The sequence below is a fragment of the Manis javanica genome, chromosome 15 (genome assembly GCF_040802235.1).
Source record: "Manis javanica isolate MJ-LG chromosome 15, MJ_LKY, whole genome shotgun sequence".
Lineage (NCBI taxonomy): Eukaryota > Metazoa > Chordata > Mammalia > Pholidota > Manidae > Manis > Manis javanica.
Genome location: NC_133170.1, coordinates 60,810,726 through 60,823,382, shown reverse-complemented (window position 1 = coordinate 60,823,382; position 12,657 = coordinate 60,810,726). Strand labels below are relative to the sequence as shown.

The 12,657-nt window shown below is 44.4% G+C and overlaps 1 protein-coding gene across 3 annotated transcripts in view; it reads right to left on the bottom strand.

Annotated features, from left to right (window-relative positions):
- Positions 1-12,212, bottom strand: part of MOBP (myelin associated oligodendrocyte basic protein) — a 46,948-nt gene extending 34,736 nt beyond the window's left edge. The window contains exons 1-2 of one of the 3 annotated variants that reach the window (XM_073222537.1): positions 11,797-12,212; positions 5,221-5,296 (exon numbers count right to left, since the gene is read on the bottom strand). The gene's annotated coding sequence lies outside the window, so the exon portion shown is untranslated. Of the gene's footprint in view, positions 1-5,220; positions 5,299-11,796 lie in introns of all 3 variants that reach the window. The other 2 variants (XM_073222538.1, XM_017670329.3) reach the window with 2 other exon arrangements.
- Positions 12,213-12,657: the final 445 nt, after the last annotated feature.

Below are 12,657 nucleotides of genomic sequence, written 5' to 3'. Positions count from 1 at the left end.
AACTAGTCTAACTACTTCATACTTTCCCTAAGACTGCATCCATCCACCTCCTCACCTGTCCCTCCATCTAGTACTAATTACAAATTAGTACTAGAAATTAGTACAGTGAGTGTTGAAGAGGAGATTCTTCTTGGGAAACCAGTTCAGGAGATGGGACTGCATACAAATATCTTCTTTGAATCAGGGTGCTTTTCTAAGGGCAGCATCTCGCCAAAATGCGGTACTTATCTGGAGACCTGCCAAGGCTGTGAGCAACAGCTGCCTAAGAGGGCCTTGACTGTCTTGGAGGTGACATCCCATTTAGGGCTGCTTTGCTTGGGTCCGAGCAACAAGGACAAATTAAAGTGGCCCAGGTACCTCACAGCCCACACAGCATTACCTCCCAGACCTGTGCAAAAGCCCTTTCAGACTAAACAAACTCTACCCGAGCCCAGCTATTCTAGGCAAAGGAATAAGTATGGCCCAAGATTGGTGTCCTTAGTGAAGCAGGACAGGGGCAGGGGACAAGCATCATGATAAACTTCTCCTGTCTATGATGGAAAATGCCAAGATATAAACAGTATAATAAGAACAGGAAGAACTCCATCTTAAGGCTAAGATTCCATTTTAAAACCCAGCAACATTAACCACATAGATAATATAGGAGGCAAGATTCCTAACGTATTCTTTGGTAATCAGTCAACCATCTATCTTAAGGCAGGGCAAGCAGTCCTAACTGATATACCAGTGCTTGAGGGAAACCACTATCTTGGAGAGGAACTGGATCAATAAATTCCTTTGTTATCTTACAGAATTATCTAGGACTGATTTTGGGTGGTGATACAATGTCTCTCACCTGAAAAAGACATCATGAAGACCACAAGTCAAGGCTATGTCCAACAACACCTCCACCTCTCCCTTTGCCCCATTCTTAAAAGCCTTAAAAGACAAAATCCTAAGCCCTAAGTGCACCTCCTCTCTGAGGTTGCCTGCACTCCCCTTTCATTGAGTGTGTACTTTTCAAATAAAGCCGTTTCACTGCTCAACTTATGGCATTTTGTCTCTGTGCTCTTCTGATGGTTAAGTGTCTTTATCACTTTGTTATTTCATTCTATTTTCCAGTTTTAAGCACAAGTCTTCACTCTGTCTCTGTTCTACTCCAGACAAGTAGGGAGGGGCTGCTAAGAGCTCTGATTTGGGCTTGCAAGTTCCCATTGCCTGGATGACCCAGGTGGGACTGCAACTATATGACCATGCTCTTCAGTAGCCTGCCCGAAAATCTCCTTTCTCTGCCCCTGGGAAGTTCTCAGAACATAATCTTACCCCATCCAGTGCTCTGTGGCTTCCCTCAATCCTGGGGTGGTAGGGGCTTAGTTCCCACAGCATGCATATTCAAGTGGACACTGGATGCCAGGTGACCCTGGCTTTTGGAGCTGGCAAGGGATCTCAACTCCTGTGCGGAGTAGGAGTTCAAAGAATTTCCCTTTCCTCCTTCTGCTTTTCCTTGCTGTCTGCTGCCCACACAGCTGCTGCCTGCCATTCACTGCTACTCTCATTTTAATGAAATCCTTCCTTACCTACACTTGTCCGATCTTCTTGAGAATTCTTTCCTGTTCAGAGTCAAGAACCCTCCCCCATCCAAACAGAGGTTTCTCCTGGTGCTTCACCTAATGCGCAGGGAGAGACCTCCCCAGACGCAGCTGCCCAGCAACATTAACCACATAGATAATATATTTAGCAAGCGTTTTAGGAGTAAACACCTTTCTTATTACAGTGGAGCCAGATAAACATGAAGAAGTACAGGAATTTCTAAAGTTAATTTTCATACCATGGCATCCTCATTTTCCTACACCTAAAATTATACAACATATGTTTTTATCATATAGGGACATGAACTTATACTAGAATTGCATGTGGATGAATATTTTCACAGTTTTCTGCAGTTAGGGGCAAAAGGTCCATGAAAAGAAACCAAAGACATGTTTGTCTCATGTATTCATCCCCTACCCAAAATTTCAGAGGCTCTCCCACTTACAGAGCTAAGTTCTTGCTCCATAGTTTATCTGGCACAGAAGACTCTTCACAACTTGTACCCTGTCCACCTTTCCCATTACCTCCTGCCACCACCCCTCAGTGCTGTAGGTAAGAAACTTCCACTATGATCTCATATGAGCCTTTGAATGCCCTGTTCTCTTTTCCTGAAGTGCATCTTTCCTGCGGTGGTTTGGAGGACTCCTGTTCATCCTGAACAACCCAGCTGAAGTCTCCCCTCGTCAGCGGATCTGCCCCTCCTCTGCCTCTAACTGCACATACACTGTATGTGGTGGACACGTCACACCACATCACAACAGCCTGGCTGTGTGTCTGTGATCTCAGCTTGAACTCTTTGAGGGTTCCGCTGGGTACTCTACTCAATGAAGGAGCAACTCCCAGTGACCATGACTAAATGTGCCCTAAAAACCCAGGTGCTCTGTGCCCAGGTTATGTGGGACCCAGGCTGCTGGTCAGATTCTCAGCAGGGCTACTGAGAATTAAGGTTTTAATGCAAAGTGGTCTCTGTAGAAAGTATCCTTTTTTTAAAGGTGTACTACATTTCATAATTATTCGTCTTTCTTATTGTGGCGTTTGTGATGAAAGAAATAAGGCTTGCATGTTTCTCCTACTCTATGAAAATGGTGGGATTTTGAATGTATATGTATGTAGTTAAACCAATCTCTCTTGAAATTTCTTCCTGAATGACCAGGATGGTAACCAATGTTCCAGATTTGCATTGTCTTATAGGATAATCTAAATGTTAATTTGGTTTATGGCTGTATCAGGGGCCTAAGGTGACAACCTAGATTACCCAGTAGGCTCTTTACTGCTCCACTGACAACTGACGGGAGGCAGAGCTGCTAGGCTGCCTTGGGTTTCCCAAGGACATCAGTCCATGGGGGACAGAGACCAGGCAGAGATAAGCTGGGATTGCTGGCCACCCTTTTTTCTGAATTGTGTGTCCAAGGCCATAGTCTGTGTGTGTCATCCAACAGCAGTTACACTGGCAGATTTCTTCAGTTGGGTGAAATGCCACTTATCTTTGTTCCATTTTGTAGTTCATGTGCCTCTATCTTGATAGTTACCATATTACACTGAAACCACTCATCTAATCAAATAAGCAGTAGGAGAAAGCAAGGGTGACTCCAAGGTAGACAGTTTGAGCAACTAGGTGGGGGTGGGAGCATTGGCTGGAGAACATTTGGGGGAAGAGACTGAATCATGAGTTCAGTTTTAGGTGCACTTGAGTTGAGGTTTTGCAGGGCATCTAGATGGAGAGGCCTAGTGGACACTTCAGAGGGAAGTGTGGGCAGGAGAGAGAGGTTGCAGTCTTTGGAATACAGACAGCCACTGAAGCCTGGGATGAATGGAGTGCCTTGACAGCAGCAGGTGGCATGGGAAGAGGGTGTGGCTATGACCTGGGGCACTCCCACATTTATAGCTTAGGGGAGGTGTGACTGGCAAAGGGTAAAGCTTTGAGAGGCAGGAGGGAGCCTGGAACATGTGGTGTCACAGAAGCTAAAAGGAAGAAGTCTTTAAGAAGAGCAAGCGGCCAGCTTAGTGGAATGATTCTGAGAGGCTGTGTGACATGAGGCCTGTAAGAGTGAGCACGCTAGACTAAGGGATATGGCAATAACTGGTGACATTGGCAAGAACTGTTCCATGGACTGGTTGAAACAGAAATTAGGTGAGAGGATTTGTGGGGTGAATAGGGGTTGAGGAAAGAGAAACTGTAGGCAACTCAGGCCAGAGATGTGAGGATAAATGGGGAGAGAGTGATGGTGGGTGGAGAGTGTGTGGTTTCCAGAGGGTTTGGGGAGCAGGGATGACTTGTTTTTGTTATAATGAGACAGACAAGAACATGGCATAGTGCTGTGGGAAGGGTCTTGGAAAGGGAGGGAGATCGAAATGAAATAAAGGAAGAGAAAATATTTAGTGTCCTAAAGGGAAACCCGAGGACACAGAATGAAGAGCACATGTAGGAGAGTCAGCCTTTCTTGGAAGAGGAAAAATGGTTGGCTGTAGAAGTGCCCATCTAATAGCTTCCATTTCTCCAGGGAAATGGAAGGCAGAACTACTTGAGAATAAGAGAGTTGGAGATTTGAGGTTAGAATGGGTTTAAAGGAGATTTTGCAGAAATTTATAGGCCAAGCTGCCCACTAGTATTGATGGCCTAGTTGAGGTCCCTGACCATTTATTTTCACGGGTACCAATCTGCCCTGTTGTGTTTTTCTCCAGTTGTTCTCAGTAGTCTGTGTGCAGATGTGGAGAACATAAATGGTTCATCTAGGGTTGGGATTTGCAGGGAAATATTTGAAATGATGGATCCTAGACTCTATCAGTAATAGGCAGAAAATAGAAGGTAGAAAATGGTGACTGATGAATGGGTAGGTAAATGGATTCATAAATAGGTGGGGAGATGGACGGGAAAGTCAACCGGAGGTGCCTGGGGGAAGAACAGGTGTGCTACTAGCTATACTGTAGCCATAAGAAAGCAAGTTGAGAGAAAGGAAGGTTGTGTCTGAAATACTCCATGTTTGCCCTGTTTGAGTCAGAAAAAGAGTAGCTTCAAGTAGTTGCCAAGTTCCACAGCATGACAGTGGATGGGTGCGGCAGAGACGACAATTCACTGGAGCTCCTAGGTTGGAGCCCAGTCACCAGTGAAGGAGGACAGGTGACTGACGAGGCACGGCACCCGAGCTTCCAAGTGCACATTAACTAGAGATGGAAGGGGCAGCGGCCCGGGAGTGGCAGTGGGAGGATGCAGACCCCACTCTTAAATCTGGAGCCGCCTGGCATGCAAACTGTCCCCCAGTTGACAAGCTGACAGTTGAAGCCTTGTTCTCAGAAGACTGTCCGGATACAGGGAAGACGAAAAGAGACGGAAGGAGTCTCCTAAGGATACAGGGGAGGAAGTCTCTTTCTCACGGAATGGCTGTTCCACTCCCTTTGCCAAAAGTGGACAAAGGGTGGCTGGGGTCATAATCCTCCTGATGCAGAGAAAAGTTTTCTCATATTTCCATTCCCCCAACCTAGAATACAGTGGAACACCTGGAATCATTTTTAGAAGTGTTTGAACTCTTATTGGAAGTTGAATTGCTCAGCCTTTTGCTGATTCTACATCCTACTTTGACATTCTGAATACCAGCAATCATTCTATAGTCATTTAGATGCCGATCCGAAAGAGCACGAGAGGTTCGTTTGTACCTGTACTTTCATCCGTACACATCTGCTGATTAGATCTCTGTTACAAGCTGGTCTGGGTATCATTTGCTTCTTTTTTTCCTGAAAGTGAAGCAGTAGGAGACCTTCTGGTTAGTTGAATGCTTTGGTCACTTAGGTGGTTGTTAATCCAAGTAAATTATACACAGAGCTTCAGTCCCAGGAAGGGTTATGCTGTTTGGATCTATCTGCCAGCTGGGGCACAGGGGGAGGATACAATCACAAAGTCACATGCAAGCCTCTTACAGCCCATCTTACCATTATAAAGGGAAAAAAGCTCTATGTCCAGTTAATTCACTGTCATTAAATAAAAAATCTTTAGTCATTTCTCCTAATAAATCTGAGTTCTACAAACCTGATTTTTGCTTATTACACTTACAAATGAAACTCCTGAAATGAAGAAATTTCAGAGTCTGGCTCTAAAAATGCAAGTCTTCACAATTCAGTAAAACATCTTGAGAAAGGAGATGAAGGGATGTCCTCCCCTGCAGGTCAGGGAGACGGATGTGGTTTTTGCATTATAAGCTCAATAAAACAATCAAATTTGGCGAGGTATTGACAACTTCTTCAGAATATCAGCCTTGTTTTTCCAGACAGTATGGAGATTCATGTGACTGTTCATTACCATTTGCCCCATTCTTTTTCAATATGTATCAGATCGTGGAAGTGTAGTTTGAACAAAGGAGTCTCATAAGATTACGAAAAGTCTAGATACAAAAGCAATCCCCAAAAGAAGCCTGTTATTCTGATTGGTTGTTTCAGTTGATAATTTGGTTTTTCACTAATAATGATGCAATTGATAACTCTGTATAACTAACTGTACAAATCTTTATAACACTTCTCTGTCAAATCAGATGAGCGTGTTCTTCTCCTCCCACCTGCTTGACAGAGTTGAAATGCAAGCTTTCTTAAGAAAAAAATTGGTGTAGTAGCAAATGCAGAGCTTCTACTTCCACTGAAAACAACTATAAAAGCTGAACAGAATGTACAAAGCCTTTGTTTGCAGACACTGAGTGGCAAACATTGCAGGGCTATGATCCTTGAAAGAAAGAAAGAAAGAGAGGTGAACCCTGCACTGATCCTGGTTTTCTCCCTGAAGGTACTTTTCCAACTGTTACACAGGGAGAAAGAGCTCAAGCAGAGAGATGAAGAAACAGAGATCAGGCTAGGGTGGCAAGGGACTGCAGGGACCTGCAAGGGGTGGCAGGCAGAGCAGCAATACTGGGGAACTACTGAGAAGATACAGATAATCTCTCAGATACTTGGCCAGTTCCAAAGTTGTGCAATTTCAGGATGAGACCATGGGAAATCCAAGAAAAAAGAGTTGCTAAGAGGCTGATAACCTAGTAGAGCTCACACCTTTACTGGAGAAACACTGTGAGAGCTTGGTGAACGCCCCAGGCTTTCAGAGGAGCCTCAGCAAGAATCTTACCATAGGAGTAAAGGCAAAGACAGAGCAGGTCTGCCCTCATGAGGCCTACAGCCAAGCCCTGGCAGGACAGACGCGATTCTCCAGCAACTTAACATAGCCCACAACCTCTGCAGTCTATTATCTACCATGTTCAGCATACAGTAAAATTACCAGACATATGAAGAAATAGGATAAGGAGACTGAAATAAGATGGAAAAATGATCAACAGAAGTAGAACCAAGGGTGATCATCAGTGATGTTAAAGAAAGTAGAGAAAAGATGAACAGAATGGGCGACAAGATGAGGCACTGAAAAAGAACAAGAAAACACGCTTAAAATGAACAAAAAGTCCATCCGGATGTGGGGAAGAGGAGGACACCCAAGATGGAACGCAGATTGTGCCACACAAATCTGACTGGCTTACAAGTTAATGGCATGACTACCCTGGAGGGACGGGAGGAGAAGAGAAAACCTAAGTAACTTTGGATAAGAGCACTTTAACTTGATACATGAGGCTAAAGACAAAAATAACTATACACAAAGGGTACATGTGTGCTGGTAAGTTTGTTTTTCACAGTAAAAATACATAGAGTTTTCAACTCTAAAACTATATGTATACTAGGATTGAGCAAATGAGTAAATACATGGTAGATGCTGAGAATCAGCTTTTTTTTTCTTTCAGAATGAAATTACAAATAAGGAAACTAGAAACACAGGCATGAGGCTGGAGACTGAGGTGAACAGAGGTGTGAGCATCTACAGATTAGTGTACATACATGTATTTCCTAGACCTGTCCGCCTAGAGGACTTGGAAGAGATAACATGCCAGTCATGAAGACTATACCTAGGGCCCAGATCTTGGTTTCTAAATACCATTGTCCAGTAAAAGGAACCATGACTCCCTGAAAAAGTGGTTGATTTTTAGGCTAAAGCAGAGAAAATGCAAGTTGATCTTGGAGCAAACTGTAGTGACAGAAAGTAAGAAAGTGCTTGTAAAGGATGAGGACGTGTTGAAAGGCCCCAGGAGCCGACCAGAAAGTATTTCCAATGGCCAAAGCCATTTGAGCAAGAAAACAACAATTGCATTGGGTTATAAACCAAAGAATAAAAAAATATCATTCGATCCAAATGGATATAAATAAATAACTGAAGAAATGAGGAAATAGGGTAGAAGAGACACCTTTCCTTACAGAATAATTTCAATTAGTAAATATAGAAGCAATGAGGGAAATAGAAAAATCACTACTAGAATACTACAGTAATAATGTATGCAGGTAACAGTCACTAATGGATGCTCAAATTAGCAGGCGAATATTTAAGGAAAAACTGGGTATTTGCATAGTCTCAAAATATCCCTCCCAATAAATATTTATTAACTAAAAAGAAAAAATAGTAATTTTATAGTGGACAAATCTGGCAAATACTACTTTATCCAAGTGTTTGATATTTTACATTTATCATAAATGCCCCTGTGGTAGACAAAACGGCCTTGCCACTCAATTTCCAAATCCCAGTTGCTGAAAACCATGAATTTGAAGTATTATGTGGCATTCAAAGGAACTTTGCAGATGTAGTTAAGATTATAGACCTTAAAATAGGGACATAATTTCAGATTATTCAGATGGGCCCAATATAATCACATGAGCCCTTAAAAGCCAAGAACTTTCTCCAGCTGGAAATCAGGGAAACAGGACATAGAAGAGGCCAGAGAGGTTCCCAGCATAAGGACGGCCCAGACCATGGTGCTGACTCAGAGATGGAAGGGCAGGAGACTGAGTCCTACACCCAGAGGAGATGAATTCTGTCAGCACCCTGAATGGGGGTGGGTGCAGACGCTCCCCCAGAGCCACTAGAGAGGAGCCTCGCAGCCGGTGCACCTTGATTTCAGACTTGTGAGACTGACCCTAAGCAGAGTGCCAAGTCCATCGGATGCCTGATTTTCAGAAGAGCAAGATAATGAATGGTAATTACCACTAAGTCTGTGGTAATTTGTTACACAGCAATATGAAACTAATAAACCAACTGCTGTGGATCATTGAAAATCCATTCCTCTATCTTCGTAATTAATTTTTGGCCTCCCATAAGAAATAGACACACATTCCATGAGCCTGTCCATATTAGATATCCCAGGGCTCCAGATCCAAATGCTGCCCTCCTTTCCCCAGGCCTGTTCACTCCAGACTAGATACTAACTGTACGTTAATTATGTTTTTCTTATTTTCTGTGTTCTTGATGCTCTGGTATCTGGGGCCTTGCTGAACCTGGACAGACTGTCCCTTCTGTGGCTAGCCAACTCCCCAAGGCAGCAAAGGACCCCCTGGAGTGGGCCTTTCATATGCACCCCAACCAGTCCTGAGCCTGAACCTAGAAAAGGGGGATTCTTTATCGAGTTCTCACAGATTGAACCAATATTCCAGTGTCCTCATCACCAAGGGCTGGGTAGCAGAGACCGCTGGACGACCCTGCACCCCAGAGCCCCCTGAAGTCACTGGCTAGCCCATCCAACTGCCTGCCCGTCTATCCCACCTCCTCCATTCACTCCTCCCCACAAACAGCGCAGCAGACGCTCTCGCACACTCTCCCCTCACCCCTCCAGTGCCAGACCTCTGGCTCCGCATGGGGCCCTGTGGGGCCTGACATGTGCCCTCTTCTCGGGAGCTGCCAGCAACAAACTATCTTTTCAATGGCAGTCATCTCCTGACCTATTGGCCTCACCATTCCTGAATACAAACAAAATCCTGGGTTCATTTTAAATACGTTGGTCCCTTAACCACTCAGAGCCCAGCTAACATCAGGTTTTGACCTAGTGCTTTAGTGGTAACAAAGCAGCAGACCCAGCACGGCCTACATAGCTGACAGAAGAGATCACTCAGTGGAATGTGATCCTCAGAGCCTGGCAGGCCCAGCGAACTTCCCGGTGTGGGAACCAACTCAGCTCCCACCCGCAGGCCTTCCTGACCTTCCAAGCCGTGCATGTTCCGGCCCCCAGTCCTTCTGACCGAGGGAGAGAAGGAGGGTCTCATTTCCCACCCCAGGTGGCCCTTCATAGGGACACGTAATCCTTTAAGTAGAAAACACTTTCCCAAACTCCTGGGTGGCTTCTATTACCCTGATAAGGTAATCCTAATAGCTAATGGTACATTTCCCAAAAGCTCAGCTACTCAACTTTAAATAGCACCATATGCAGAACCTAAACGTCTACTCTAATTCCATATATAGGAAAGCAAACCTTTTCCACCTCATCCAGGGAACAGTCCTGGGAAAGCCACAGTATTTTCCCTTGGATGCAGAGATCATGTAACAAGTCAATCATCTGCCTCACATTCAGATGTGGGGCAGCTTCAGAGTTTTCTCTGAGGAGAAAATAAATGGTTGCCTTATGCTTACAAATCTAAAGAATCTACCTCAGTAGCTTTCCCCCAGAAAGGAAGGTCTCTGGGAAATCAGCCTCCATCCGGGAATGATAAAACTGGCGGCCACCTCTAAGCAGAAGTTTTCCCACTTACAAACAAACAAAATGGAAATTATTTCTTTACTCAGCACCCAATCAATATGCGAACAGTCACCAGCAAGCCTGGAATGGCCACTCAGGAAAACTGTTCATAGACCTGTATCCATCTTCAGCAAATGGCTTTGCTCAGGAAGGAACCATCACACTTAGGAAATTAATACTCAGAGCAGCATACATGAAGTCAGTGCTCACGAAGAACCCACATCAAATACTTTGCTATACACCCATCAAGTTCATGGACATGTCACTGTAACTACCATTCATAACTAAAGAGCAGCATTTACACACTTTTGGTGACTACCTGGGAACTAGCTTAAAATATCTGGATTTTCAATTTTGGGATTTTCTTATAAAATTTTACATATTCACTTAAAACCCTTGTGACCACTAGACAGGACCTCAAATTAAAAGTTTTTACAATCGGATTCAAGTGTGAATGTGGATATGACCTAAAATGCAAGCACATTCCTGCCCAAACTGCATAATCTGAACCTAATCATGAGACAACACTGGACCAATCCAACCTAAGGAACATTTAACCAAATAAGGGGCCTACACTCCTCAAGCTTGTCAAGGTCATGAGAGACCAGGATGGTGTCAGTACTGCTCCAGACCAAAGGAGACCAGATGGACAGGGGGAGTTCTTGGTCCCAAACTGACTCCTCAATGGCTCATGATATCGAGATGTCTGCAGATGAGATAATGGTGTCTCCTAATTGTTAACTTTCTGATTTTGATCATGTCTGTAAATTAATGGCTCAGGAAAATATAATATGTATATGTGTGTATGGAGAAAGAGACAATGATAGAGCAAATGTGGTAAGATGTCAGCATCTGGGTGACCTGGGCATGTCTGGTATTTTTGTACTGCTTGCAGTTTTCCTGTAAATCTGAAACAATTTTTTTAATCCACTCAATAAGGCATTGTCCTGCTTTTCTAAATAGATTAACCAGCTCGGTGACAGACCTGACAGGAGTCTGTTTTCTGCCTCCCTGTGTTATTCACAAAACACTAAAATTTTTTTCCCCCATTTTCCTCCCTGTATTCTAACCAAGTTCATTACTTGACACATAATCTTTTCCTTCCTTTTTCCCAACAACTACAACACTGAAAAACTGATTTCTAAAGGATTGTGGACAAGACAAAGCATGAATGTCTTTCCATTTGAGGTTGCTAGTCTCCAGGGGGGCAAAATTCCAACAAGATTCGGGCTTTTCTGTCACATTAGTATCCTCCACCCGTAAGCCCAGCTGCATGAGGAAAGAAGTTGTTCCCAGATAAGAAGAAAAACTCATTTTCAAATCATGACAAATATTAAAAGAAGGAAAAGAAAAAGAAGATGCCAACACCACCACTGGCTCAGTCCCAGGAGAATGTGCTCGACCCCTCAGAGAACCGAGTCGGGGTTTGGCCCCTCTCCCCAGGCCAGTGGCTCCCAGACTTGAGCCCAGGAGGGCCCCCCGCCTTGGCAGAACAGCCTTAGTGGCCCCTGCTCTTGTCCTGTCCATCACTCTGCATCCTCCCAAACTCGGCTGCTAGTTCGGCCGGTGTCCACTGGGACACAAAGGAATGGGTGCTGGCCACTGAGGATGAAGTACAGCAGAAGTAAGAGGAAAATCTGTAGGAGCCCCTTCCTTACCTTGGGTAGCAGCCGTTCGGAACAGGTCCCACGTCTGTGCAGGACCCTGTGTGGGGGTGGAGGTCTCCTCAGTACACGCAGAATATATAGGGAGAGATCATATATCCAGGTTCTTCATTGCACAAGGTGTTTTTGATGGGTTCTCAGCCAAGATGCACTTAAAACAAAAGCTACACAAAGACCACAAAAAGGCCACACAAAGTTCAAACAAAAGGCTAAAGAAAGACCAAACAAAAGCCAAAGAAAGTTTGAACAAAGAGTGAAACAAAGACAAAACAAAGGCCAAACAAAGACAAAAACAAAGGCCAAGACAAAGGGCAAAAGAAAATCTGCACAAAAGCCAGGCTAAGACAGCCACGTCACACACACTCGCAGTCCTGCAGCCAGGAGGCCCCGCACCAGCTCCCCACACCAAGCCCCAGGCGGTCCCGCCTCACCACACCCCTGGGCTGTAGCCCTCACGTTTACACACAGGCCTGCGCAGAGGGGACCAAGACCAGGTGACAGGGTGTGTCCACAAGCCAGCCAGGGTCTGCACAGGTCCTTCTCTCGTGGCCTCAGAGGGGCCAGCCCTGCCGACGCCTGGATCCCGAGACCATGAGACAGCAAACGTCTGCCACTTAAGCTTCTGGCACATTGTCCTAGAAAATGAAGCCTTACAGTTCCTATAAACACTATTTTAATGAGAGTTTATATTTATCAAAAAAAACATTTTCACAAAGTTATAGTGGAATTAAAAGTCTCTTTCAGAAAATCTTGGCTCTCAATCATAATCCTGCTTAACAGAGGCAACCACATGAAACTTTTTTCACTGTTTTTTCTATATTTATTTCCATATTGCTAAATAATTCACACAGCCA